Genomic DNA, 26,913 nt, shown 5'->3' on the forward strand with positions numbered 1-26,913 from the left:
GTTGCGCTCTATTCTGCTGCCGCTGTGGAACACAAACAAAGAGATTATGCTTTCCGGACGGCAGCGGCGGCGGCGGCAGTGGCGTGTTCTTGTTTCTTAGCATTGTACCTTCAGCTCCACAAGACGCGACCGTAAAAAACGCAGCGTTAATAAATTAACCGAGAGGAAACACGAAATGCGTTAGTTAAGAAGAGCTAACCATGTATTTATGACTCGTAAAATGACTTCCGACTTGTGCGCGTACATAGTTGCTGAAAATCTAACTGGATTCGCAATAATTGAACACGACTTGCCCTCTCCTCCTTGAGTCAAGGTGATGGCGGGCGGAAATAATTACAAGCCGTTTTCGGCGTGCGCACAACTTTCCGCGTCGGTGGCATTCGGATTATTTGAATAAATAGTATCCTCGGGTTTTTGGGAAGCAATCATTAATTTTCTTCCCGACTGCTTCCCGGTCGTCGTGCATCATAACCGTTTGTTTGCGCCGCTTGCCAAAAACTTGCAAACGCGCTCGGAGCAAGTTCATTGTTCCAATTTCCCCGCAGCTCTTTTAATCAATACGCGACCCGGAGGAAGACGTAAACAAATAAAGGCAAGTAGTTTGCCCTCTCGCTGAGTGTCAGTAACATCAATTGCACGTTTACGCAAGCTGTTAACACGTCAGCGCCGCGCTGCCGTTTTTATCCGTTAAGTCTTAAGAGATTGTAACATTAATGAGTTAATGGCCATTGCTTTTTTTTATTAGATAACCAGGCGTAAACATAAAAGTTAAGGCGATGAATGAGTGGAAGAAAGTGGAAATAAATATAAAAAAGAAGCGACGTAAAACGCGAGATCTCCAGAGCTGACTATTAGTCTCTTCTGGTGGTTTGGCGGCGGCGGCGGCCATTATGGCCGTGGTGTGTGCACATCTTTTTGGAAACTTGACGGATATTTTTTATTACTTTCTTGTTCGGCGCCTTGCATTCATAGCATTAAAACGCCGGACGTTCGCAGTCATCATGCCGGTGATCTTTGCGTGGCATTATTACCATTTCGAAACGACAGCAAATGGAGAGGCAAATGCGTTGGGAAAACATGTGAATTTATAAATTTCGGGGAACTTTGCCCGACAAAAGATTCCATCTCGCTGCGCTATTCACATGGGAAAGTCATGCGAAGGTTGTGAAAAGGTTGGAAAAAGCGTGCCTATTCAAATCGGCGCCCCGTCGAAGACAACCGAAACTTTGCCCGAATGGAAAACAGAGAAAGTTATCAAACATAGTTGGGGGCGCCGGCGCGTTTCTTTTTCTATATTATCCAGAAAGTTTGATTGAAACTTTTATTTTTATTCGACGAAATACAATTAACTCCAAATGGAGATTTGGAGATAGAAAAAGTCCACGGCTAGGAGCAAATTGAAGTCAAAATTCAATCATGTTAGAAAGAGACTTCTGCTCCCTCCAAACAGGGAGGGGGTCGCAGGTGCTAACGGAACATTTATGGAGAAAGCCAAAAGTGAATTGCGCACTCCGAATATTTAAAGCTTGAATAACTTTTCTTGTTATATCTGCTTAGAAAGTTTTTCAGACGCCAAACAAAACAATGGAATATTTTTATGCAAATAATACTTATCTACAAAAGTGTGTGGTTGAAGTAGTGAGCAAGTGAGTTGCTATTAAGTTTTATATCGCGAGACTAAGTTGGTTATCCATCCGTCCAAATGCACGCGGATCAATTCTTCAGCGCACAGGAAAGAGATAAAGTCACACGATTAGAGATCAGAGCGTAAAACCCCCAATGGAGCTTTAAAAGCTTTCGAAAGCGTTCGGCGTCGGCTCTTATGAAAATTGACTTTGTTCATGTCGTCGACGCTGCCGCCGCCCCCAAACTAGCCGGGCTTTGTCGCGTTTTCGTCATCGTCATCGCCGCTGGTCTAATGTACTCCGAAATTGGAGTCGGTAAAAGTTGTGCAAGTTTTCCTCGGTGAAATAATAGATACCTCAGTTTTTATTCCATGCTTACAAATCGATTCGGTGCGTGTGTACACACACCCACACACACAATGTGTGTCATTCTGGCGCGTCGTATTTGCTATCTTTCATTTATCATTTTTGTTTTATTGTGCTTCAACGACGTCGGCGGCGGCGGTGGCGGAATGGATCACGAACGAAACGAAAACACAATGGCATTCGATAAAATGGAAAATTATGGCCGCACGTGTTCGAGTGTGCACGTACGTCTAATCTGCGCGCGTCGCGTTTCAGTCTGCTGGAGCCTTGGAAAAAATGGCGCCGCCGTCGGACAATAATTTTCAATTAACGCGGGCGGCGCGCACCCCCTTTCTATTTTGCAGGCTACGCATAAGCGACATCAAAGCATCGAAGGCTAAGTGTTCACGTATTCTCGAGTGTAGCACCGTTTCGAGACGCGAACGAGCAGAAGGAGATGTTTGGCGCGCGAACGAGGGTGGCGGCTCTGAGCAATTGACGTGAGAGCGTGGAGGGAAATTTAAAGGGTACAATGGAATGGAACGCTCAGGTGCGCGCTGCGAAAATGTCGACGACAAGCGATTTATAAAAGAAAAAACGCTCGAATGAGACGCGCGCACGTCAAGTGTGTTACGTGTTCAGACACACCTGACTTTGATTTGATTGATACGACAAGTATTTCATAATTAAATCGAGGCGAATTAGTTTTGCGCCCACCTGGTGAATCCTCAAGTGAAATTTATCATTCTATATTTTTATTTGCATTTATTTCCTTCTAAATTGTTCTGAAACACGGTTTTTGTATTGAGATATATTTCGTGTGCATAAATAAGTCATTTAGAATATTACAATGTATCCGCAAACACGCAATAAGTAATCTCATTTTAAACTTAGTGTCAATATTAATTCAGGCGGTGAGACTGTGCGACGCCCCACAACTTTGTGCGCCCCTAAAAAGGACGGCACGCGGTGAATCCGTACTTGTGCTGATTTAAAATCAACACAACTCGGTATCGCTGTATGTCTTCCGCGGTGGGTACATATAATAAGTGAGTAACTATTTGTGTTACAACTTGGCGCTTATCCGCCAAAAATCGCAGCTATCGTCACGGCGCGTTTACTCAATTCCGAGTAACTTTTAATAGTCTTGAATAGTTCCGTCGTTTACGTAGTCTAAGCGGTGTTTAATAGAGACAGCGCTTAATTTACTCTCAATGCACCTGTTACGCTTCACACCACACTTGGCGCTACTGCGTCGACGCAGTAGAACAAAATCAAAATCAGGGCGGAGCAAAGATTTAAATTTAATTATGTTTTTTTATTGGGAATGTGTGTGGGTGTGTTTAACTGTGAACTGCGTTCGTGTTATTTATCAGTCGAACGAAAGAGTGGAAAACTAGCGTCGGAAAACTACCACCATTTACCACGCGATCCGGCAACCCGGCAGCCGGTCGTCGTCTAACAGTAATAGAGCGAGCGCCCCGAACAAAGCAAACAAGCCCAGCCGACGACCAGTAAAATACCACCACTACACATAGTTGTAATCCGGCATGGGCGAGCAGCGAGCGTCGAATGTAATTTTGAAGTGAGTTAATGTCCTGAACATAATAGATATAAATTGTTCTATTTCGCCGCATCGTCCATGCATCGATGATGGTCGACGCGCGCAACGAAAATAATTATTCCACTTGAAGTTTCCTGCGCAGGCAAGAAAAACACTGTATTCATGGTCAAAAGTTTCCGACTAAATTTTTTATCACGTGTGTGGTAGAGTTAAATTTATGTTGAGGTTAGGTTAGAACTTATGTGCGCGACACGACAATTATTTACACAGTCGTAAATAAATGATAAGCAGCTCGAAGACGACGGCGCATTGTTCGGTCGCTCGAGTGTTAAATTATTATATGACGCGTGCGAGGGCGATAATACTAGCTCACTATCAATTAATCTCATTGTGGTTCTACCTAGCTGGCTCAATGTCAACATGGTTGCCTATGTTGCATTTAATATAACCTCTTTTTTTCGTTGTAGTTTGCACAATAAAATTACACAAAAATTTGCAAATTTAATGAAAACATTATTTTACTATGTGCTACAATTTAGCGGGGCGTGCGCACCGAGATGATAAATTAGAATAATTAACAGCCGAGGCAAGTCGAGTCCGGAAAGTCTAGACACTGCGCCCCGACGCTAATCTCTGAAATTCAATGCACTAAACATAAACAAAACTTAACACCATAATAAAACACAAGCAGTGCACTTCGAATCGCATAAAGTGCATCCATCCAGCACCGCATAGTAAGGATGTCCTCTCATTATGGAAAACTGCAAAACTGCAAAGACACTTCAAACAACAAAATCTTACTCCACGCATAATTGAATAGATTATAATTAATGCGGTGTAAATTTAGTTCATAATGATGTCAGCTTTGCAAGAACGTTTAAAACTCATGGCCAGAACTTAAATACCCCGAAAAGAGTAAAAAATATCGCATGGTTTTAATTAAAAACCTCGTAGTAATTAAAAACGGTTAGAAGTGTGTAGTTTGGAAAATATCCCGTCCATTCATTTCGCCTGTCTTTTTCCGGAAAAGCGCCTTTTCTATGGCAGCTAGACACTAGACACTACCGCATGCATTATTGAAGCAAATATACGAAGTGGTCCTAGTGCATATGTCCGTAGACCGTAGAAAAATTCACGAAAGCTGTGTGAAAGGGTCGTAGGATTTTCTGCGCGCAGCGAGAATGAAAAAAATGGTTAATACCTCGAGGCGTATTGCGTGTTCATGTTACGTCTCTGCCACTTCGTTTGTCCGAATGTAAACGTCGCGCGCGCGTTTTTTTGTTCGAAAAATTGCCCCGTGATTACAAAATCCGAAATTAATGGCCGAATTAAAATTCACGTGACGGTAGTCACTCACTCTCGGTGCACGCGCACGCGCATTTCAGCTAAGCCCGCTTGTTGGGGGCCGTTTTGCAAGCTCTCCGGGTTTAATTCTTAATTAAATAAAAACGACAGCGTGGATTTGCAAATTTTTGGCTTGTGCTGATGTTTTTATTTTTTATTTCATGTACCTATTAGGTACTGATGCTGACGCAACGAAACACTTTGCAATGCGTTGTGTGTGTGTGTGTGTGGCGTAACCTCGGCCGGGTAATTAAATTGGGATTAGTCGTCGGTTGAATGAATGCTCCGATTTTCTTCTCCGCATACTTTCCGCACATCCGCGCGCCGCGCGCAAATTGGCGGCAATTTTGCTGTCTCGTTAACGCAAAGTTTTAACATGTATTATCCGCGTTGCGCGAATGAAATTCATTTCGTTAAGAAAGTACGGCCGCTTTTATTTCTTCACAGCGTGTAGATATACCTGTGACATTGACAGGCGAGCGCCGCGCGGCTGACGTACAGATGAAGAAAGAGAAAATCAACGGAATGCGACATGGCGACGCGCAGCACATGTACGCCGTATTAAAAGCAACGTCGGGTGTTTTACGACATCGCGGGACACCCTATGAGTGCGCGCGGGTGCGAAGAAGGGAAGATGAAGAAGCGACGATGGCGATATCTGTCACTCCATCGCAAATTGCTTTACTCACACACTAATTAGACGACATACATCAGACGATTTTAATTAATCTTACTCAGCAAATGTCACATCAAGTGTACAACTAATATGTGAATGTCGACGCACAAGCGACAAGACATTTCGGCATTTAATATTACTTCGCTCTAAATAATTAGAAAATCTTCAATGTGTTACAAATTAACATAATTAAATACTATATTACGTGACGTGCGAGTCTAGTTGGGGTAAGATTTTCGTTTATTTATGACCGAATTAATCCCCGCAAGCATTTGTCCATGATATCTCGTTAATTATTCGCAAAACACACGTGCGCCGCGAATTGAATCCGACAGGAGGCCCCCCGCAGCAGGTCGCTTTGATGTCGATACAAATGTCCGAACGTGGACGCGGGCGGTTTTGATGAGAGGGCACTCGTTGGACGCGCAAAGCACACAGACTCACAAATCCGTTGTATATTTGTAATCAACGACCATTAATTAGCGTCAGCGCCGGCCCCGACCTGCAGCACCTGCAGTGGCGATTTGTTCGCCATTAACAAATCGCCGGACCACAGCTGTGCGCGCGTGTCCCCTGCGTGTCCCTCCTGCGCTCACCTGGAACATAAAAAATACGAATCCAAGCTTAATACAATTTGATATATGCGCCGAAACAATACGCGCTATAACAACGAAGTAAATTAAACTTTCAGCATGTTTTTTTACGCTCCAGATAAAAAAAACGAGTACATAGGTTTATAAAGCACCTTTTTTCGGTTTACTCGTGCATATAATACAGTTAATCATGTTTCGTGCAGGTCGCCGCAACTTTTTTGTTTGGCATGAACCCTGTGAACAAAAAAGTTTATAACAATGGCGCGGAGTGGTGTATGCGTGCGGAAAGCTCGCGCGCGGAATGAAGAAGGTCGCGGCATACTTTCGAAAAAGTTTATATATTTTCGTATTGACGTAATTCTGGCTTTTCGCTAATTTTTTTTCTTCGAGCGCACTTTTTAAGGTGACATTGCTGGTGGGGACGCGTGTGAGTGCGCGCAGATCTTAGCGCGATTGCTCAAGGGCTGTGAGAGTTGGAATTGGAGGACACGCGTGGGGTGGCGCCGCGCGTATTTTAAACTTTTTCATCTTGTAGCAGTCGCCGTAATAGTCCTACGATGGTAGTGGAAAGCTATATATGCGGCAGTGAACGGCGACAGCCGAATGATTTATAGCTTTTTAAACAGTTGAGCCGCCGGGAAACACGCAGCTTTGCCCAGGCTAAGCTTTCGTCTTTTCCCCGAAACCGCTCGCGCGCACTTTCCAATCGCTGCGGTTATAAATTATGTAAACAGACGCCAAATGCGGCCAAATCGATGGTCGGAGTGAAATAGAAATATGATCCAGGCGCAAATCTTTAATAGTGTCGATTGAAAATTAGACATATTTAGATTAATTATGAATAAAAACAGTATTTTACTATAACTTTATCATAAAATACATAATTAAATAACAATTTGTATGACATTTACGAAAAAAATCAATTTTTTCGTTGTTTGAAAAAGTTTACGTCAAAACAAAGGAAGGTGTAATTATGTTATGGAAAAAAATGAAAAATGGGCCTAATTCTACCTAATGCGATAAGAGTTTGGAATTTTTAACAACTCGCATCCATGTCAGCTCATTATAATACAAATGTTATTAAGCCTTCAACGAAATTAATAAAGTGCATGCGCAAAAAACGGAAATTTCTGCATAAATATGCAAAGTAAATAATTCGAAATGATGATTAAAGCTATATAGCGTAAATAAAAGGGCGAGCATCATTAAAAGTCTCGACGCATCAGCGTGTTACACGTCGTGTATATCAGAAAATGAGCGAACGAATGAATAGCGCGTGTGCAGAAATGGCCTGCCGAAGAAAATGCATAATGCATGAACAGCGTCCGCGAGTTCACGCCGCCAAACTGGGTTAAAATGCTTCGCGAAGAGCTTTCACATCTATCCGGCGCAGCGTGCGATGATACAGTTTATTCTTTGTGCATTCCGCCGGGGTATATTGCTGCACACACTCACGGAAATCTCCTCTGCGGCCGATACTTTTGGTATTTCCTGACACGCGGGGCTTTTAAGTTAAAGGATGAAGGGTTTTCTCTGTATCGAAAAATATTGACAACATGCTTGGCGCTTTAATTAACGCGCATATACATTGTGCAAAGTTTTATTGTCGTTTTGTTTTTGGCACGTCTACGTAACTCCTGACGATAAATCGGAACCCTCTCTGGAAAGTGGGGCCTCGACCAGAACCAGTTCGGCGCGTTTCGGCAGGAATCGAAAGGGCGTTACGACGCGGCGGGCATTTATTTATTGCTACCCCGATACTAAAACATTCATGCCCGCCAGAGCAATAGCTCTTCCCCGTGGCGTTGGGCTGTTTTGTTGTGGTGATATCTAAAGATAACTCTGTTCGAATACCGAAGGATTGCTATATTAATGACCAATCTCGAGCGGTGAGCACAGACCTTTCCATACGGATGTATTTTAACTAAATATTCAGCTAGGGAATGTATTTTTGTTGATTTCGTGGGATGGAAAATGTGCAATGTGGAAACTGTAAGCACCCTGTATTTAGTAGTTTAGGAAGCATAGTGGCATAGTGCTGGATAAGCTTGAAAGGCTTTAGTTGTCCGGACACATCGGACGTAACGTCCGATTGGCGACAACAAATAGAAGAGCAGCGATGCGTGGCGCAGCACCCAAACCATAGAACAACATCAGCTTGGTTGGTGTGTATACCCAGAGCGCAATTGATTTTTTGCCTCCCGTGCAACCAACAAAATGCAAAACCGGCAGAAAACACACCGCAGGAATCTAATCCGCGTGTACGCATTTTTCCGATGAAATTTGATGGAAAATTGATGCAAAGATTGCGCTCGCGCACGGTTCGATGGCCGAAAATCAAATTTTCATCGCGTCTAAGTGACTGAGTGAATGAATGACTGGCATATATAAGAAGAAAATTGCCCGAGCGTTTTCTCGCCTCCTGCGCTCATCAGAAGGATCCAGGCGTGTGACGCCTGCTGGTTGGCTCGTCATCGCACATGAGATCCCGAGCGAAGCAAAAGGCAGTAAAGCAGGAAGGCGATGCGGTAAAACATCCTCGCAGCAGCGTGTGTGCGCTTGTCTGCTTTTTGATTCGCCTCGGCGAGAATATCCACGGATAAGTGCGGACGAGTGTTTTTTACTCTGCAGACAAGTGTCTTTCACACGTACCAGTTTTTTTGCGCTCACGCCACACATTAGACCAGCGTCTATTACGTAATTTCGCAGAAATTCGCTTCTGGAGCGCTTGCACGACGCGGCATAAAATATAAAAAGGGCACAAAGAAAACATCCACACAGTTTATAACAACATGCGCATACACCTACAACGGTTTTTTCCTCTCTTGCGTGGTTTTAATCAATTCTGCGAAAGCTGCATATTTTGTTACGCAATATGCCAAGAAAGAATGTGATATTAAATTGATCGTTTGTACTTTCCGCGAATTCAACAATATCCAATAGAAATGCAAGTTCAATTTAAACAAATATCTTGTTTATTTCTTTGCTTTTTTTGATTCTGCGTAAAAGTTACGGTAAAAATAAATCTAATAAATACCAAATCAGATTACATCAACCTTTTCATTGTTTTTTTCTTCTTCTTCGAAGACAACTTATGATACTTGAGCACTTCGCTGTAGACAGCAAGATAAATCTTGGAATAGCTGGTTTTATTATCGTCTGGCGGGCAGTAATAAATTAGCGGCAATTAATGCCTGTCCAAACGTATGTGCGTTTAGAATTTGATACGACGCGCGGAGCGCATTAACAGATTGCATTTGGCGATATAATGCCGCGGAGAGCAAAAACTTGTAGCGCCCCGAGCTTGACGAAACTAAATTACCAAAAAACACACACACCACCTCCGCATGACGCGGTCGCGGTGCGCGCGAAGTTTCCTTCACCCTCGAGACTAATGCGATATATAATGCGAACATCGTAGATTCCGCAATGCGAAGTGAGAATGATCAATTATGATTTCGAATTTTCGTGCGCTGGACGTTTGAGGGGATCACGCGCGCATGCGCACAGGTACCTATATACATATATGCGAGCTAATGGAGTTCATTAATTTAATGCGCGGATCGAGATTGTTACAATACACTGCTAGGGTGAGTAAAAGGAAAGGTTTTCGAACCGGCGGCGGCGGTGGTGACGGCGTGGCGGGTTCCATTAATTTATTATATTATGCTAAGGTGCGCAGAGGCGTAAGGACGCGCGTAGATAAAGGGGTGGAAACAAAAGAAAGAAACTATGGGGTAGAGTGCGGCGCTAAGTGGCGTGATTAATAACCCGACCGTGACCATGTCATTCCATGGTAAAGTAATCTTTTGCGAAAGCCTGAGTTCAGTTGGTAAATCAAATCACATAAAAATTAAATTAAAACAAAATCGGTGGCTAAAACCCGTGAATAAAATACTTTAGTCACAGCTATAGCTATCCGTGTATAAAGTATCACTTTTTGTGCCTCAAAACCGTTTTAAAGGTGGAAGTAGAAAAACCAATAAAATATATTCATACCAACACGTTGAATAAGAATGCAAGATATTCCAAATTCTTTCGTCCGAAAATAAATTCCAGCTATTTGCCAAAAGTATGCTCGCCGAAATCCTACATAAATTTGTGACTTGTGCAAACAGAGCGCAGACGACGCGCACGTCAAACAAGATTGTTTATTTATCCGTTGACAGCTGAAAGATGAACGATGATAAATAAACACTCGCTTGGCACACATACGCATCCTCGATGGATATTAATACAAGTGGCTCCGAGTGCCTCCCGACACATCGAAATCGATCTCTATCGATATTATATTTTATTCCATCAACAAACAACCCTCGAGCGTGCTTATTTGAACGCGAGCTGCATTCTATCCTAAACAGCTAAACAGTTTAATAGTTTAAAGTTTAAACTAATACGGACGGATTTAATGAAGAAAAAAGAAGCAGGTGAAACGATATTGGGCCACCATACCACATCGAGGGTAGTTGCACGCTGAGAAGCTATTGTGAAAGTTGCGGACAATGAAAATGCATTACTACCAACTGTTACCGGGCGAACTCCGGCGGGCTATTATATTAAACTTCCACATAACAATCATTCGTTTAAATTTAGTTGCCACGCTTTGGCTTGAGCTAGAATTAGGGTGGGGGTGGTCTTTGAGTAGAAGATTCAATTCCAACCACTGGCTAAATACTAATACAGGCTGTTTATAATTAAAAACAATCAATAATAATTTTATTTTTGTTTCAGGATCAGATTTTCGGTTTTCAACGTCATGGTGAGTAAAATAAATATTTTTCAATTGAATATACGAAGTATAAAAAGTGTAAAGAGTAAACACGCTGTAGATAAAAATTAAATTTAAATTTACATGAAGGTATCTCATAGAATTGCAATGCCGTACACATACTGATAGGACGTTTAAATTGCCTTCATGAGGGTTGGTGTCGTGCGCGCTGCGCGCGGATTTATCGGCACGTTTATGAATATACGCTTTTTTATTCCGCGCGATGCACATCGCTCCCGCGGGATCGATGTGTATTCCTACAATTGTACATGCGATGTATAAAGATAGGATTGGTTGGTGATATTTGATCGTCGCGTGTGTGCAAACGTTCATGAATAATTAAACAGCGCGATACGCCGTGTATAAATTATAAAAAAGAAAGCGCACATGTATTTAAATAATACAAATGTAAATTATTGTTTATGGAAACTGATTTTTTTTTTGTTGTATTTTTTGTTGCGGTTTTTATCGCGCGCATGCGCAGTTGTAATTTCCACGCTCAATCTGCCCGCCCCGAATTAAATATCTAATATGAATAATGCGCTGTATATGCATAAGTAATATTTTATTTATATTTAAATTACTTTCCTCGGGCTTTTCGCTTTCAACTTTGTTTCGACTTTTTGTTCCCGAAAGTCTCGCGACGCGCTCGCGAACTTGAAGCACTTTCTTCAATTATTTACGAGAAACGAAGTTAGCGCCGGCTCCTTAACTCTCACCGATGCTCCGGCGTTTTGCTTTCTTTTCCTGGCGCGAGCGCACTTTTCGGACGAGTTTAATTTGTGCGTGCGCAAATTCAATTTAAGATCAATTAGAATTACTAATTGGTGTTAGGGACTTTTTAGCCTTATTTAACCCGCGCTTTTACATTCGCAATAATTTTTTTTGAGGCCGGAAGAAAAATGAAAAAAATATTAGCGTTGATTTGCTCGCTGAGGTCCGCTGAGAGGAAGGAAACGTTTTTTGTGTGTTGTAATTTGTAAAATTAGCCGATGAAATATGCTTTGTGGTGATTCGCTTCGATGTCGGCGCTCAAGCTCAAGAATTCAATGCGTATTGTTGTGTTTTCCGCGGAAAAACAGCGGCTAATGGAAAAAGTAGTTTTATTTTCAATGTACACGCCGACAATGGCGGTGGGCAATAAAAGCGCACCTTTTACCTTAATAGAACACTTTTACTTCATTGCAAACCTTTTCGCTCTTTACTGTTTCCCCTGGTAGCGCGTGATGGTGATTCTTTTTTTCGCGCGCGCTCTCGGATCGGTATTGTTTTGTGTTTGCGTTTTGTTATTTCGAACGCTACCGCCGTACGTTTGTCGTCGGCACAATGAGTGAAAAGGCTTTATGGCAGCTTCAATAACATCAATATGCTGCTTGATGCGAAACAAAAACAACAAAAAATATTTGAACGGAAAATTATTTTCACTCGGTATTGTTTTAGGGCCGCGCCGAAAATTCTCCGCCGAAACGCGCCGAAATTAAAAGTACGCTACCGACTAGGGCGCCTATTTTATTATGTACAAATAAATTTCTTACTTAATTAACTTTTTTTGTTCGCCGCGCTTTGTTTTTTTAAAGAGTTGCGCGGATGAAAATTTGTTCTCATTTGAATTTTCATTCAGTATTTGTTTACTGTGCTGTTGGGACACATTAACGCAAAGCTTAATCAATGGAATTAATTTGCTTTTGTCTAGAATAATTAGTTAATTACAGCCGGCGACTGAGACTGCGAAAAAAGTGCGAATTGCAAAGCAGCCAATTCAATTCTCAACTTGAATTCCAACAAATTGTTTTCTTTATTTACGACAACACAATAAATGAAAACAATTCACCGGAAAAATTAAATTAATTTTGCATAATTGATAAATAATTGATTTTCCTTGAACTCTTTTGCAATATTTGGCGGATAATAAAAAACCAAAAAATAACCCAACAAATTACCCCATTTTCTGAAAGACGTCAGACACGCGATTTCATATTTAGACTTCACTCACCATTGTGGAAAGTTTCCGTGTCTCGTGTGGAAGTATCTGACAATACATATTTTAATGAATCACATGTATGCCGCTTCATTTATGTGCAAATATGCGTAATTACCTGACCCTAATTGGCGTTACTAAAGAATATAAATAACGCCGGATTACTACTAATACGGGTTGCATCATTACATCGCCATCAGCCGCGTTATGGATATAAAAGTTAAGTTTAAAGCAAATTTATATAATATTTAATTAGCATCTGCGGCAAGGTAAAGTAATTAAAGTTGCGCGCGCGCGCTTTTTTGCGTTTGTTGGCGCGCGCACCGCACGAAAACAGAAGCTCAGACAAAATTCGCTTGTTGTTGTTGTTTCAATATCGATTTTCGTACGTGTTTCGAACGTAATTAATTACATTTAAGAGGTTTCGACAACGGTGGCGTCCAAAGAAGCGCGCGTGCGAATCAGCAAAAAGTCTTCGTGGAAAACTTGATGGCTAGCCTTATGTAGGTTTCAATTTCTTAGCGAAGTGCTAACAAGAAAGCAAACTTTGACTTGCTTATCACACAAAAAGCTTCCGTATATTCATTGTAAAGTGCGCGAGCACAAAAATTAACAACCATAACAAACACGGCGGAGGAAAATAATTTGATAATGCTCAAATTGAAATTTGATACTTAATCCGCTGCTATAAATGCAAATTTTTATCAAATTGATTTTTAACTCTACGACTTTAGATGCAGGCGAAAAAAAGTGGTTCAAGCATGGCACATTGGTGGCATACTAAATGCGCTCGCTTTTAATTTCTTTGGGAAGAAATGTGCGCGTGGGTGCAGTCTCGGCGCCTCCACCATCACACTCACGCGTTCTCATCGCAGTGCGCGCTGCAGAAAGTTTATTATAAAGTTGATTTAAAATTCCAATCTGGCCACCGCAAAGAAGCCACTGCCTTTTACATGCCACCCAAACATTTAACTTTTAGTAAATTCTTCATAATCAAGAATTAAATAATTTTATTTATTTAATTTCTTTTATTGTGTTAGTATAAAATTAATATTTTTATTTTATTTTGTGGAAGATAAGGAAAATTTAATTATTTTTGGTAGCAGCCAGTATAAAACCATCTCCACTTTCATCTCTCATTCTTTAATTTCCTTCGACAACTCGTAGACGCAGCCTGAAACGATGAAATCATTTTCTTTGCGTTGCTTTTCTTCTAGTTCGGCTGATGGCTGACTTTTTGCCCCGCGGGTCGGCCGGTGGCGAAAATATTTATAATAAATTCGTGCCGCGATCAACTCCAACGTTGTCGAGACATATTGGCGCTCTCGACGGGCGCTGCTGGCGGTTATAAGTGTGGATGCCGAGGATGATGGGTAAAAGGAGAGCCGCGTCAACTGCAGCTTCTGCAAAATGCTTTGATCTTGGCTTCACCGCACACAGCATCTCATCCTCTGCTGCGTCTGTCTCGCATATTCATTTCTAAACCAAAAATAATCTTCTTCCAACCAACAAGCAAAACAAGATTTTTACAACAACAAAAAAAAAGCACATAGATTTATTGTGTTAGTAATTTAACGGTTAAAGGAGTGAAGTTGTGGGGCAGGGGGTGAAACTGCGAAGTTGTAGCACGTGTGCGTGTGCCATGCAATAATGCGAAACTTAACTTCTTGTTGCTTAATTATAACTTTTTGTTTGCGACCACAGCGGATGGCGTGAGCGCTTTACGGCTCCCTCCCACTCTACTCGACTCTTATCCAGAGTCGAGTCGTCGAGTATTAAAAATGAAATACCCTGAGGGCGCTTATTGTATCGCGTTATTATTACCTATAACGTTTTAAGCCGCGCTGCAACTCGAAATTTGTATTATTGCTCCCCGTGGCTCAGTTTCGGAATGGAATTTTTATAAAGGGATACACGCCCGCGCGTGGAAGAAAGAAGAACGCGCGCAATTTTGAATATCCGAGAGTAGCTTTGCAGCGCTGAAGATAAATAGAGTATTTTTCTTTTCGAGGCCCGAATTTATTTGCGGATATGCGCGCCGCTAGGACCTGTTTCAACGCATGGCGAGGCGATAAAAGAAATGTGAATGCGTGCGCTGAATGAAACACTTTTTGGCGCTGCTCTGCATTCAAGCTTTTTTCTCTCGCGTCCCTGTCTCGCCATTGACGTACGGAGAGAATCGTAAAGTGCGTGCTGCAGGAGAAGTGTATGCACATAAATTTCAGCGATACAGCAAATTTCCATCATGTTCTTATTATTGAGCATCAGCAGAAATAAATGTTTCGTAAGAAAAAAGTTATTTTTGATTAGTTTTGGGTCATAACGGGCGCCGGCGGGTGGAAGTAATTTACAATACATCATTTGGAATTAAAACGTTAATAAATTCCACGACCTAGATGACTATTAAAAGCCTGTGTAACACGCCGAAACGCGCAAAAGTTGTTTTTCCCCTCTCAATTTTTTTCCAACTCTTAAACTCGACTGAAACTTGAAAAAGCATCATTTTTCATTCGATATTGTAGAATGTATTTTCGCGTGTGTACTACGCCGAGCAGCGAAAACTTTAACTTCCGGCGCTCATCGGCGCGATGTGTGCGTGAAAGAACGCGCGCGCGAATTCCACTCTCGAGGGCGAGTTCCAATAGGTTGTTATCCGACATCCCGGCTAACGCTGTCTAATATTACATCTTCGCGCGCGCACTTTTGCCGCCGCCACCGCCACCGGAAAACGCTTGCATGCAAAACGAGCGCCGAGCAAACAAGTTTTAAATTTGAACTTTTAGTGGCGCGAATACACTCGAATACATATTCGCTGCTCCCCGGTAATAAATGAAGTTATGAAAGTAAAACAACAGAACGCCAACGAGAAGAGGTGTAGGCGTAGGCAGCAGGACTCCATTGATTTTCGTTTCAATTTTTCAAATAACTTTGCACGTGAGCTTGTTACGCGAGTGTGAAACGAGAGAAATAAAAAAAACAACATACAACAAACGCGTTTTACTCCCGCGCGAGAAAACCAATGCAAATCTACGAGAGCAATTCAAAGCTGGTGAAAGGCGGCTAATTAACACCTCACCGGTAGGGTACGCTGTAAGTGTTTCACAGTTTTGCAATACAAAGTGTTCTATTCACAAAATACTATAGTACCTAACTACTTCAACTAAAACTTCTTCAACAAATAAATTTATTTTGTTAGCTGTTATTTTGGGAGAAAATGTTGCTGATGATCGAATTAGTTTTGATGTATTTCGCAAATTGCCAGTATGTGTGTATCGTAAATTTTTTTGCGGAATTACACTGTTCGACTTTTCGCCGTGCGTATAACGGGCACTAAACGTCGGTAATATGGAGCAATAAACAAGAATTATGTTATTGGAGGCATGGAAAATAAGCGTACTTGAACTCTCGCTGCCTCTGCAGCCACGCAAAATTTGCGTATTGTATGTTTTTCTTTTTTGCGCTATTACCTATACTATTCTTATGTTAGCGCGCTGCCATCATAAAGATAAAAGGGGCTATGTTTCTTTTAACAATATTTTTATTTCACAATTATTTCGTTGAGTATAATAGCAAATAATATGAATAATATTTCTGATGCAGAATGAAATATCTGGTTGTGCTTTCGACGCTCCGCACTTGTTTCCGCACGAATACCGATTCAATAGTCGCAGTCTGCGAGGAATGCGCCTGATTGAATTGGATCGCGACTGTGTTTTCCACTTTTGAATAAAATGCACAACGTATGCCACGTACGGAGATGCCTTGCGGGGACTTGGACACGATTTCTTCTTTTGATGTAGGTACAAAATTTCACATTGCGCTGTTTTATTTTCGATGCCAATTGTCAAATGTATTCCCGGGGAAATCGCTTCAAAAAATTAAGTTTAAGTAAATAACGTAATGAAGGTCGTTTGCTGTTTTCCGTTTGATACAATTAAATCCAGTTCTTGCATCCGGTGCTCGTACGGATTGAGCACACAACCCTCGCAGTTGTTATAGTGCAGAATGGTGTACGGTCATAATTATATTGTGCTAGTTTGCCGAGGTCCCCTTCAATTAGATTCCGGCGAATCTACGAATGAACAACTAATGTCGTAATGAACAATGTTCCACTATCTGACTGCGCCCTAATTTACCGCGTGCGGAGCGCAAAGAGTGGCTGGCGAAGAAGGCGGCTGGATGACTTGCAAATCTATGCGCGGCGGCTTACATACGCGGGGAGGCGGTGTTTGCGCGCACCAGAGTGGCGTCGGGAAATTAATGTGGACGTGTGTGCATGTGCGCGAATTTCGGGGGACCGCAACATTGCGGCCGCAAAGCTTTCTAACACCTAAAATCCGTACCCGAAATCCTTACATTTCCTTCTTCACACTCTCAACTCGCCTGAGAGCAAACGCAACGGCGAAGGACCGCAGCGTGTATACAGTTAATGTTAGTTTATTATGCACAAGGGACTCGAATTATTAACTTTGAAAGAAACACTTCACATGCCATCAGCGCCGCATAGTGGCCTAAGCTAAGAAACTCTTTTGATTCTTTCATTTTAAGTGAAACCTTAATATTTTCTTTATGCAGGGTACGATTACCGGCGCGGTAACCTTGCGTTCCATTTGCAAATTGCAAAATTAAAAGACGAGCGAAAAGCCGAAACAAACGAGCGGCGAATAATCGAAAGAGCACTTCGTGCGCGCACAACAACAAAACAAAGCGACGGCAGGTTATTTGTACACACCGCGCGCGCGGCGCTTGGAATCGACGACGAGAGGCGGCAGAACGCCGCCGACTCCTTACATCCGCACACTAATACGACTTTAAACGCGCCGAGAAACAGAGTCACATTTTCGCTTGGGCTTTGCGCCATTCGCCGTATGCGCGCCGTGTTGTAAATTAAGTGAATGGTATTAATAAAGGATTTTCCTAGTATTTAAAAGGAAATTAACACACATAAAGAGCCAAGAGGCACGGCCGGGCGATGGCAGTAAGTGCACGATAAAAGGACACGCCGACGAGTATGAAGTCTTTTTGTGTTTAGTATAAATATATAGAGATGTAAATGTAATGTTACGTACTGTGCTGTGCGAGCTTTGTACACGCAATAACACGCCGACGATAAAATAATACGAAAAGGTGCTAATGGAGACACGCGCGGCTTTCGCGAGCAGCCGAGTAGTTTCACAAGAAGGCGCAGAAAAGGGTTAAGCACCCAGCAACCGGCACTAAATAGGGGAGAAAAGAGACAATGCGTGTGCGCAAAAAGAAATTACACCCTCGCTTACGTATCTTATTAAATTTAAGTTAGCAGGAGGTACTTTCACTGCGTGTGCACTGCACAAGCTATTTATATAATTCAGCGCAAATAGAAGCCGCTGCCTGCCTGGTTGGCTGGCTGGCTTAATCCAGTTTGTTTTACACATGTAAATTTCCAGAGTCGCCAAGTTGACAAACTTGAGTGTTTAGTGGTTGAACCAATAATGATATTTGCTTTAATACTCCGCATCCGGAATTTTTTTTTTGCTTCTGCTGTTGAAAAGTAACATTTTCGGCTCGAGTTACCAATTTATCTTCAGCCTGTCATTATTTTTATCACTAAAGCCTCTTTGGATAAAATTCTTTTCTTTTTTTTTTTCTTGGCTTCGGGCGTCTCACACGCCAGTCAAAGTGGCCTTTCCACTCTTTTAGGTTTTGCAATACCTATACCTTATTTCCTTCCCCCCTTAAAGGTCCCCACATCCTTTAAAGTTTCTGCTAGTCCTTGTTATTCTTATTCCGAGAGCTGGAGGCAAAAGCAACCGGCATCAATAAAGCGGACGCCGGGTAGGTCGATAAGGTCCGTATGGCAATAACTAAGGAAAGAAACTTTCCGAAAAGTCTTTGTTCTCGCAGCCATCCTCTCGATGCTGGGGTTGCGCGCACTGATTTTTGTCATATATTATATTACGCAACTTATTCGCCTATCGGTATTTTGCTCAAGGAAATGATCGGGAACTTGTGCGCGCGGCGGCCTGCTTTGACGCTGACCGACCAACGGCGCATACAAAGGGGATTATAATTTTAAATTTTTCCTCTTTGATTTACTACCCCTTTTCTTTTCTATTGCAAACGCGTGTCCTTGCGCGCGACGCAAAAAACGCACGCGCTGATTTATGACGTTAAATAACCGATGGGATGCCTTCGCTTGCCCGATGATAAATTTCGGTTCGAACGTTAATAATTTTCCGCGCGCAAAAAAATCGTCGTTTTTGCCGTTTGAAGTGCAACCTGATCAAAGTTTTCACTTTTCGCCGGTTCCACACGTCCGTGCAGAGAAGTAAATTTTGGGTACACAAAACGTGCATTGGCATATCAAAGCGGAAGGAATGAATTGCACCCGGCGGAGAAGGACGTGCGCACTGCGCTCGCGAACGGTAACGAAATCGACCTTTCATATCAGCATCGTGAACAAAAGCCAGCGAGCGAACTCTCCATGCGCTCACAACCAGCCCGAAATATTAAATACTTGAATAATTCCGAACGTGCTTTGCGAAAGTTGAAAAGGTAAACTGCAGGCACATCAAAACAAATCTTCCGAGGATGGCTTTGTTTACTTGTCAGCAGGATATCTCCACGCGCGCGCTAACCTCGCGACTGTTGGATGGCTTCGACTTCTTGGAGGAGTTGTTTGAAAAAGAATATCATCCACTACGTAAACAACAACACGAGTGCTCAGAGCATTTTCATGCTTAAGCAACTTCAAACTCGCGCTCTCGGCATCTAGCCATTTTAACAGAGCATCTGAATATATATAGAGTTATAGAATTCGCGATCAAAATTCTCTTCAATACTCCTTCAATACGCGCATTAAATACGGCTTTTACCAAGCACTGGTTCAACATGACTTATTTCTATATCTCTTCTCTTTATTCCTATGTAAATGCGCGCCGAATTGGAGACAAAATTTGCATAACAAACTTCCATCGAACGGTTACCCTGCACGACGCGGCGGCGGGGGCAGTGCGAGGGGGTGATGCAGTGTGCGGCGGCGTTCGCCTGCCAACGTCGATAAATTACTGCAAGCGCGACGCTAGTCCGAAATATATTTTTCAATCAGACAAACAAACTTTTTACCATTTTACCAGCGCCGAGCGATTTGGCTAATTTTGATTAAATCGGTGCAAGGTTTTGTTCATTTTAATTTCGTATATCTATATATGATTTTAATGACTTATTGGAAATAACGATGATTGTAGTTTTGATAATATAGTGCTTGACATTTCGCTTGCTTATTACACGTTTTACGACTTGAAATAGGAAAGCAATATAAAAGTTATTAATCATAAATATTTTGAAAAGCTGGGTATGAGATTATTACCGCCTTTATTACCTGACTTCGAGAACAATGACGGGCGGAAGGTAACTTACCTGAAAGAAAAGAAACAAATTTATTAAACTTGGTTGCCATAGATTTTTGTCTTCAAAGAAAATTTAAATTAAATGATTTATTCGCATATCAAGAAATACAATATCATAGATGACATTGAATATATAATTTGCACAACAATTCTGCTTGTAATTGTATGCAAATGTTAATTCTACATGTCACAAAATGGCGCCCATGCATAAACTAGACAAATTACAAATACCATCGGTGTTTGTGTGGGTGTATTACACGTTGCACAGGCGTAGCAGACGATTAAACCAGAAAACGATCCGCGAGCAAAAGTTGCCGATGTGCGTCCGGACGAATTACCGTTATATGGAAAATCATCGTTCATTACTATTATCTCAAATTGCAGCGCACCCACGACTCTCTAATTGTTATAAATTATTGTGCGTTTGAATAATCGCACGCAGCTGAAACGCGACGCGCGTCCAACATCGGTGTAGCTTTGCATTTTAATACGATTCAGCTTTTAATGTTACAACAACAAACACATATGATTGCGGTTCGCGGGTTATTGGCTCGGTTTGTTTAATTGCCAATCAGACGACGGCAATTGCCTCGATGGCACAACATTTTCAAAACGTTTAACAAACTGCTGTGATAATGTAATCGCGGCCGAAGCTAAATATTGGTAATTATAATTTTGTCATGGATGGATTTATTCTCCTCATCCAATCAGTATTTAAATTATACAAATTTACTTTCACAGCTGTGCGCGAGTTAATCATGAATGAAATATTTTTATAATTTTTTAATAATTGAAATTTTTATTTATTTTTTAAATTTTGTTTTTTATTCAGTGATAAAACGCTCGTGTAAGTTTTAATACCTTAACACCGCTTTAAGCTTATACTTACACTTACAGATCGGCGGATAATTCATTCGCGGATCGCGTTAAGCGCGGCGCTCGTAAAAAAACTTGCTCGAGTTTTCCAATAAGTTTCACTGCCGCAGTCACTTCGCTAATCGTTAATGGTTATTACAGCTATCGCGTGCGCAAGAGTAAAGGCAAGTGCAAACTACGTAAACTAAAGATAGCGACGAGCAGTGAACACTGATAGTAAATAAATTGTAGCTCAATAAAATGTTTGCATCGATTGGCAACTTTGTGGATAGTTAAACAATATGCGGTTGTTTTGACAATAAAAGGATGTGCAAAGTGCCTAAGTAAAGTTTTGAGTACTTATAGAAGAGATTTTCAAGTTTTTAACTTTGATTTCACTTTTTTTCTTTAAAATTTGTAAGAAAAAGTGTTCTGATATTCAATAGTGTCTAATATTTTTCTGAGGGTGTTTCTGATTGGATATATAAAGAGTATTTTGTGTGTCTGGTGTGTGAGTGTATTTATTTCGGTGGAATTGTTTATGTTTTTTTGTATTCGCAATGTTTACGATCGTCTCGACGTACTCTTCATTGTCTCATATTTGGGGGCGCATCAGGACATGAACAAGTTCTATCTATATACCAGAAATAGATCTCGATATCGGTCTATAAAATACCACCAACTAGATATATTAATACTGGGAGTATAAAAACAATTTAAAATTAAATTTTATTTTCTTAGACTTTTTTGAAAAAAATTAATTTTAAATTGTTTCGTGACTATTTTTTATATTTTTTATTATAAATTTTTTTCGTGCAACACTCTGTATTTACGGGATAAGGATCCACGCGGAATTTATTATTTACTCTTCGCCACAATTCCAATACAATACAAGAAGATATGATAGCTTCTTTCCTTTCACATCTCACTTCCTTATTTATTTCCAAGCAGCGCTGCACGTTTGAGCTTATGCTTTATTGGCGCTCGCCAACGTTACCGGAGGGTGAAACCCTTCCTTACACTGCTTTGCTTGTTTACTCATTTATTTGTTGATTTGGAAATGTGTGCGCAACAAAAAGCAAACTTTTGCACCGTACGCGAAAAATAAACCCAGAGAAAAAAAAAACTACGACATTCAAATACAAAACAAACCCTTCAATAGTTTAGCACCGCTCATGGGTTTCCAAGCATGAATATTTTATAAGCGACCCAACACCCCGCAGAATATATTAATGAAAAGCAAACAGTTTACTTTAATTTTACACGTTGTAGTTTTCATTATAACGATATAAAACTTTGGAAGCTGTGCGCACGAAACAAAAAAGTTGTTACAACCCGCCGGCGGTATATTGGCTCGGTTAGCGTCAGTGTAAATGTTGGTTTTCACTATATTGCCCTTATTGATACTCTGCACAACATTCTAATGCGCATATTTTACGATAAAACGTCATTCACATAATGCATGTAAATCTAGCCCAGCCAACTATTATATCTGGATAACATTATTTGCGCTCGAATTCCTTCAAACCACCCCCGACGTAATACGGTTTTTCCGACAGCGTAGACCCGACGCCGTTCTCTTCGTCTTCTTGCTGCGCGCCATACTATTGCTGCATTTGACGTTTACGTATGTAAGTTGCGTGTGTGCGGCTCGAAGTAACATTCTGTCGGTATCGCTTGCATCGTGTGGAAATTTTGCGCGTTTTCGTAATTTACGAAATTCGATCATTTCGCGGAAACGACGCCGCTTTCCGATCGAACGCTCTCTCGTCATTGCCGGGCTGCGAATGGCTTTTAAGCTTACAAATATTAGTTATAAATATTTATTAAAGCTTAATAAAAACGAATGTCGTTCGCGGCGCGCCGTCCGCGAATTTATCTTGCTTACAATCCTGTATTGCACCATAAAAAATGACACACACTGTGGAGAACGTGATAAAAGCCAATGATGGCATCGTGTAACACTATTTTTTGTGTGTTTTTTGGAGGTTAGGTTGGGTTAAATTAACTTAGGTGAGATATTGTTGTGTAACATGAAAGTTGTACAAGTTATTTGTACTCCTTGTAGCGTTTTTCCTACCAACAGTTTCCGGAAGCTTATAAGTGCCACTCATAAAACTTATCCCTTGTCCATACGCACCCTTCTCAATGTCCAACACTAATATTGAGTAACTGGAAGCGACGTGCTCGCTTTACCACGGTAATAAATAGATAAATGTGAGGTTAGTGTTGTGTTTAATTACAAATCAAACTATCATTTAATACTACATTTATCACAATCAATGTTTTTCTTTGATTATATTTCAAATTAAGAAGACTTTTTTTGTATGATAAAAAAAACATAGCAACACCCTTGAGGTTTGAAGCATGCACGTGTCTTTTCACCTACCCTTGATGCGTGCCGCATGATTTTTCTTTCAAGCTTGACAATAGCGTGAGCACCCTCTGCACCCTCGGACTTTGAAAATGAAAAAGCTGTTGGGGGTGAGCACTGTTCCGATGTAGCGATGGTGGTCGCAGGAAGGAAACACATAAAGGTGTAATCAAATTACCGATCTCGAAAGCCCAGCACAAATGGGGTGGGGGCGCATGGCTAGAATTAGGGGCGGGGGCGTATTGGTCAGACAAATTGTTGATTTATATTTCGCAGCGCGCGCTCCCGCCGCTGTTCGAACAATTATCGTGCGGCAAAATAGCAATTGAAACCTAGGTGTGGATGTGAATTGAATTCAAAACAGTGCTCTGACTCAACTCTCGCACTGTACTGACACGAGGGGAGAGTGTGCAAGAAAACAGTACTATTCATGTGATAATGTGATGGGTGCACTTAACGCACGTGCATGCTCGCAGTAATTACTTCATTACTCAATGTTTTTCCTAGTTTAGGGGGCAACTTGACTGCAATTTATTTCGAGTCTATGATTCATACTCTAATTCCCTAAAATATCAAACAATTGTTTGTTAAAATTCTATGTGTGTGCAACGTATCAGAAAAAAAAGAAATGTAAATTGCATTTTGAATCAAGCTTTCGCCCGCTTTCAATTTCTGATTTCCTGTGGTTCCGCTCCGGTTCGTTAGATCCTTTTATTTTATTTTCAGTCGGTTTCGTTTCCTATCTATTTCTATTTATATATTTATCGGGCAGGCATTCCACGGCTGGTATAAAAGAAAACGAGGAGCGAAAGAAAATTCGAACAGGAAACGCGTTTGTTGTGTTCGAACGCGGGCGTTTTCCCTTCACTGCCAGTCGGCATCGCCATCGCTTTTCTTATACATATCGGCGTATTTCCCAATAAGGAAAACGTAGAAAACGATACGCACATAAAAAAGGGCGCAGGAAACACCGAGTGAAATTGAATGCAAAGTTTGTGGCCGCGATGCACTTAATAATTAATTTCGATCAATTTCTTCCAATTTCCTTCGACTTTTTAATTAACTCGATCGAAAAAAATACACAAGTCATCCGGTATTATACATAGAAACTAATTAAATCGTAGTGGTTTTACAATGTCTTTCGAAATACATTTTTGTCCGCGCGGAATTGACCAAATTAGTCGTCGCTTTTTCTAAAAACCAAAGTCACTAAGATACAGCAGATAGAAAATTTCCCAGAGTTGCAATAAAAACTCCAATAACCAATAACAGCTTTAACGACCGACTGCGAGCACATTCGTAGTATGGTACAGTTAGTATTGCCCCAATAGTAACAGCAATAAAACGGGCCGAGATTAAGTATCAAATTTCATTAATCCGAAATTTGCCGTTGCAGTAGCTTCTATTTTACATCTAAATGCTTTACAGTTTACAGAAATCACACCGAAACCAATTCGTGTACCAGATCTCATCCTCGGCTCAACTTAAACAGTTTTTGTGGCGGCGGTGAGCTTAAGTCATCCGCTTGGTTGTGTACCACACCCACATCAGACCCGGCGATCCCCTGCTAAGGGGACATCGCCGCCACAAAAGCGAGAAGTTTGCATACAACGAACAAACATTAAACTTTCAGTCGCGACCAATCTACTTAGCTCTCGACTCCTTTCAGTACGGGGAGCGGCTGGAAAATGCCAACACCACCATATGCGGCGCTGCGGCTTCTTTCACAATCTCCTCAATGGCATCATTGGCGTAATTGTCTCCGAACAATTATACATATCTACTTGTGGTACCCCTGGTTAAGCGCCAAGTTTCTTTGCTGATATTTCTATGTTTCATTTGCAAGCACTCTGTATATTGTAATATAGAAACGGCAATGGTCAGCGGTGTGCCTTCCGGCTGCGTAGTGATATTTGGTGCTGTAAACAAAACTGCGCGCGTTCGCAGGAGTTTCAGCTCCGACGCCAAAGCGCCAACCGCAAGCAGCGGAACGGTGAAAACTTAGAAAGACCAGTTTTATTGCTTCAGTTGCTCGGTTATACGTGGCCAGTGTATGAGTATGTGTGTTGCTTTTCGTAATTCTCGATTTAGTCTGCGAGCTTCCGGGAAAACAATGGCGTATACTAAACTATACGATTGTCTAATTGTTTGCCAGCATGTTAATAAATTATTTGAATAACATTTACTTAGAATTTAAATTCAAAATAACAAATTAAACTGTTTATTTTTTTTAATTTCAAAAATTAGTGTTATTTTGACGAAAAATATGAATATTTTATTTTGGTGTCCGAGAAAAGTTAGTAAACTATATCAAAACTTGTGTTTCGTATATTAAAAGCACAAAGCGCAGGCGAAAATTGCAAATAAAGGAGGCAAGACACGTTTCTTCCATTATACGCATTAAAGGAAACGGAATGTTGTGCTGGTAGAGTCGTGCGAAGGTAATCATCGAGGTGTAATGAGTCCCCCTGGAGGCATCATCGCAATGCAATCAGTCTCCTGTTTATCCACGTCTTCACAGCCTATGCTTGCTCTCTGTGTAGTGGATTCGCGCACGCTGCAATTGCCACCGTAGATCTTTTCATTCGGTTAGAGACGCGCGCGCCCAACGCCCAAGTTCCATTAACAAAGCGGGCTTGCAATTCGAATTAACTTGTCCCCAAAGCAAGGACTCTCTCCTTTTGAATACCTATACGCGCGCGAGATTAATTAATCTATTTTTACGTCGCGCCGGCGAAATGGTTTCGGTCACGGATTCACATCGACGGATTTCACGGATTTTTAATAAGTCTTACTTTAATCTTCGTCTACCGATATTCAGCAGCGTGTCTGCAGGTTCTCATGAGCGGAGCTATTGTTACAATGCAGCGTCATTCACGAGCGGCGGGTATATTATGCAGGATTTTTAATATTAAATATTACACGGACGTAGTAAATGCCTCACAACCGAAAAAAACACGAACTGCGCGCGGGAAAATATAAGGAATGAGGAAATTTGCGAAAGCTCGGCGTGAGAAACTGGGATATAAATTTCGCTTGGTTGAAAGCATACTTTGAGCGACAACGTCTAACGTTTATAAAAGCGGTAAATCTTCCATCTTATAATTTGAGGAAATATTTAATACTTGCAACTAGAAGAAACTTTTTTCGTTTCTTAAATATTTCAGTTTATTTTTGAGTTGATTTCCTGTCTATACGAATAAAACTGATGTTGCGGTAGTAATTTATCAGAAACAGAGAACAAGAAGTGACATGCGGAGCAAATATAACCTCAATCAACTTATTGCTTCCATCCGGAGTGCACCGGAAGAAGTAATGTCTGATTTGGAAAGTTTGAAATCATATATTACTCGTGATGTAATGAAATTAAATTACAGTTGACTGCAAACATAAAATGTTTACT

The 26,913-nt window shown here is 41.2% G+C and overlaps 1 protein-coding gene and 1 long non-coding RNA gene across 6 annotated transcripts in view; one reads left to right on the forward strand and one right to left on the reverse strand.

Annotated features, from left to right (window-relative positions):
- The window catches only part of side-VII (sidestep VII), a 111,979-nt gene that overhangs the window by 61,575 nt on the left and 23,491 nt on the right, over positions 1–26,913 (reverse strand). The window lies entirely within an intron of this gene.
- LOC135798957 (uncharacterized) overlaps positions 1–26,913 on the forward strand; it is a 112,870-nt gene that overhangs the window by 19,878 nt on the left and 66,079 nt on the right. Inside the window, exon 3 of the long non-coding RNA XR_010549820.1 lies at positions 10,879–10,906. This is a non-coding gene — a long non-coding RNA (uncharacterized lncRNA). The remainder of the gene's footprint in view (positions 1–10,878; positions 10,907–26,913) is intronic.

The sequence above is a fragment of the Atheta coriaria genome, unplaced genomic scaffold (assembly GCF_025399875.1).
Source record: "Atheta coriaria isolate IRGN ID8LTWV9N9 unplaced genomic scaffold, Caltech_Dcor_3.1 hic_scaffold_9_pilon, whole genome shotgun sequence".
In the NCBI taxonomy this organism is placed as follows: Eukaryota; Metazoa; Arthropoda; class Insecta; order Coleoptera; family Staphylinidae; genus Dalotia; species Dalotia coriaria.